Here is a 3,708-nt window from a genome sequence, read left to right as displayed (position 1 = left end):
TGCAAGCTTACATTGCTGTTATTCTAGAGCAATTAGCAGCACACACCAGGATTCCTCTCTTTCATTGCTGTCACCATCTTCCAATGGTTAACAGACTCTTAGTTTCTAATCCTCCATGGATCAGATTAATTTAAAATAAACAAAATCCTAATGAGATAGGAACATACAGTTGTACATCATCTTTTATGTATCACGACTCTGTTAGAAGCTTTAGAGAGTAGAAATATGACAAATGTGTGTGTTGTAAGGTTGACATATTTATAAACCGAGAATCCTAAAATATTGTGACATATGCAAAAGTGGAATTATGTACAAACTAGGAAAGTACATGGCAGGAATGGAGACTGTTGGCAGAGTAATGCTTCACAGAAGCTTAGGAGCTGGGTTTTTAAGCATTAGTAAGAGTCAGTGAAGGAAAAAGAGCCAGAAAGGAGAGAAAATAGGTAGAGAAAATTAAGAATTATGAAGGATCAGCATGTGCAGACACATGAAGGCATGAAACTGTCTGGTGGAGCTGGGAAATTGCACATAGGTTGTTATTACTGGAGCATAAAGTATAATAGGTGGAGAAATGTACTCATTGGTATAATCATTGCTACTGTCATAAATACATCCTCAAATTTCAGTGACTTAACAGAGCATAAATTTATTTCTTATTCATGTAAAAGACCAGTGATAATGTTCCTGACTGGTGAGTGCCAGTCTTCTACACCATATAGTGATTCAAGGATCCATGTTTCTTCCACTTTGTGGTTCCGTCGTTCTCTAAGACTTTGTCTCCCTGGTATCCAGCTGGCAAAAGAGGAAAGTGGGGGTGAGAAGGCTCTTCTGTTTAAATTGTATTAGCACAGGAGCAACACATCTCACTTCTGTTGATAGTCCACCGGCAAGAACTAGTCACATCGACCATTCTTAAATGCAAGAAAAGTCAGGAAATGTAGACCCTAGCTGACAATCACTTCTCAATAACCACTTATATTATGGAAGGGAGAGGCACCAAGTTTGGGGATCAGCTAGCTGTCTCAGACATGGGGAACTACTTGTTCCTTTACTCATGCTGACTTCTCACTGATCAGTTTAACTAAAGTCTGAAATTAGAGCAGAGGAAATGAATGGAACTGTTGGCTGATAGAGGGAGCATGGATAGTAGAAAGATTGTTATCCTTTTCACCCTTCTTGAAGCTCCTGATTTTTCCAGAGCAAGTATAGTTCTATCAAAGAAACGGTGGCTTGAGAAGGTACACAAATGCGGCCTCTTGGAAAGGGGAGATATGTCTACTTGGGGAACAAGGATAGGATGTTTGAATAAATTGAGTCCTCATTTAGTTGAGACTTCGAATAATTAATGTTCATTTTACTATTTCACTGATGGAGAGCTCATGTTATTTTGTTTAGGATCAGTGTTTATTGTGAAATCATCTGTTCCACGATGATGACTTCAAGAATTTTAGACTGTAAAGCAAATGTTTAAACTTTCAGATTATATGAAAAACTTCAATTATTTATGCATTGACTTACTTGTTTATTTAACAGTATTTTCTAAGCACTTATATGCCAGGTGCTTGAAGAGAAACAAAGCTGTAAGTATATCTCTGGGTGGTTGGGTGGGGTTTAGAAGAGTAGTTCTCAACTTTTTTTTGATACCAACACTTCTAAGGATTGACACATATTCACTGTGGAATTAATTTTCAACCTGCAAGATGTGCTGTTCTCTCCCATCCACCCTTGCCGGGGGGATCAATGCCAAATCTCCAGTGAGGATCCTCTATATTTGCACCTTGACAAAGTACTATAGGTGATACAATATGATGTCCTTTGGCAGGTCATGTTTCCATTTTGTGTCCCACTGATAATTACTGATTCTGACATTCAGCTACCACTTCAATATGGCTGAATGCATTCCATGTGAGTAAGCCAGAGATTTCAGTGGATAGAATACAGGGGCTCTAGAAAGAAGAAAATGCAATAGGAGATATTCAGAATGTTGTAAGAGAGACAGCCATATCTCATTAAAAAATTGTTTTAAAAATACCATATACTGATTCTAGCTAAACCATCCAGCTGTGTAGTAGCTACCTAATTACTAAAGATCGATTTTTGCCAGGGATATCTATGTGGATATTTTCGTACCCAAAATCAAAAAGAAAAAGAAAAGGTAATCATGTGCAAATTCAAGATAAAAAATACAAGGAGAAAGTTTCAGAACTTAACATTTTTATGCAGTTTGACGATGTTAATGTGCTTGAGCCACTGTTGAATAAAAAGGCCCAATTACAATAGGTGTTGAAAGTGTTCAACGAAATAAGTCCTGTTGAGTCTCAGTCCTTTGAAGTGTGTACTATGCAATCACTAAGAACTGTTTGTTTGAAATTAAGTACTTGCCCTGCTTGTACTTTGCTATATACAATTTCACATTAGTTAGATTAATAACCATCACGATTTCCAGCTTCATTAGAGGTGGGGATTCTGTCTTGAATTTCTGTAGAAGGAAATAATTTGCTGCTATTGTGGATAGATATCAATTGTCAACTCTAGTTCCACAGACCTGGTATAGTTTTTTTTTTTTTTTTGTACCTTCTGTCAGTTTGAGGTCAGTTTCTTATTATGAATGAGAAGCTGCCTTTGCCCTTCAATAAAATGAAATAAAGCCAGAATAACCTTCCTGTTTCCCCTGCCTATCTTCCCAGCCTAGTATTTCAGCATCTGAAGAGTTTATTTTTGGATGTCATTAAATATAGCTAGTGATCCTTTAAATGAAGTGGATTAAATGGCAAATGGCTTAGCATCTTCTACCCTTCAGTCCAGTCACCTGGAAAAATTCACAATTCAAAATATGATTTATAACATAACCCTCGTTCATCTCTATTTCTATTATTTCTTGGGAAAAAAGTTTCCTTGCTGATAATGTTGAAGTACACGCTGACGTTACTACCTTTCATCAATATCTTCTTACGGTAGTAAAGTGGCTACCCTTTTTAGTTTTCTCATCTGTTGTTTGGAATTTGCCATGGCATCAAAGATTTTATAGGGGAAGAAAAAAAACATAATTTCCCCAAGACATATTTTGCCAATGGAGAGTTTTCTCCCTTTAGGAATTTTCATATGTGTATGATATTTTGAGCCATTTGTTTTTTAATTCTCACAATTTCTTACAAGTAGCCCTGTCTTACAAAGCTAACAATATACTACAGCTATATATCCTAAGTGATAATGTATATATATACACTATATACTATCATATCATATACACATATATGAGATAAAATGATTTGAACACATTATTAACAACTTTAATTTTCTTAAAACTAAAAGAACATTATCTCAAACACATCTTTTCTTTTGACAGTACAAAACCGAGGTCTTTTCTTGAATAATGACATTCTGAATTTATTGGACACATGAGCAGGTATAGACCCAAATGTCATTGAGGGGAAATTTGGGTAAAATACAAGAAAAGTTTTCACTTTTAAGAGAACTAGTTTCTAATCTAATTTGCTAGATTCAGCAAATATATACTGAGCACCATCTATCAGTCTATATGAGTATGAGAAGTGAAATTAAACACTTAAAAATTCTCTGGGCTCCTAGTCCCTCAGAAGTGATAATTTAGTGGCCACAAAAAGAATAAAATATCTGGGAATAGAGCTAAATAGGGAGGTGAAAGATCTCCATGGCACGAATTATAAGACACTGCTGAAAGAAAGCAGA

This window comes from Macaca nemestrina, chromosome 2 (assembly GCF_043159975.1).
Source record: "Macaca nemestrina isolate mMacNem1 chromosome 2, mMacNem.hap1, whole genome shotgun sequence".
Lineage (NCBI taxonomy): Eukaryota > Metazoa > Chordata > Mammalia > Primates > Cercopithecidae > Macaca > Macaca nemestrina.
The sequence above is the reverse complement of the archived record's forward strand: the minus strand, read 5'-3'. Positions refer to the sequence as shown.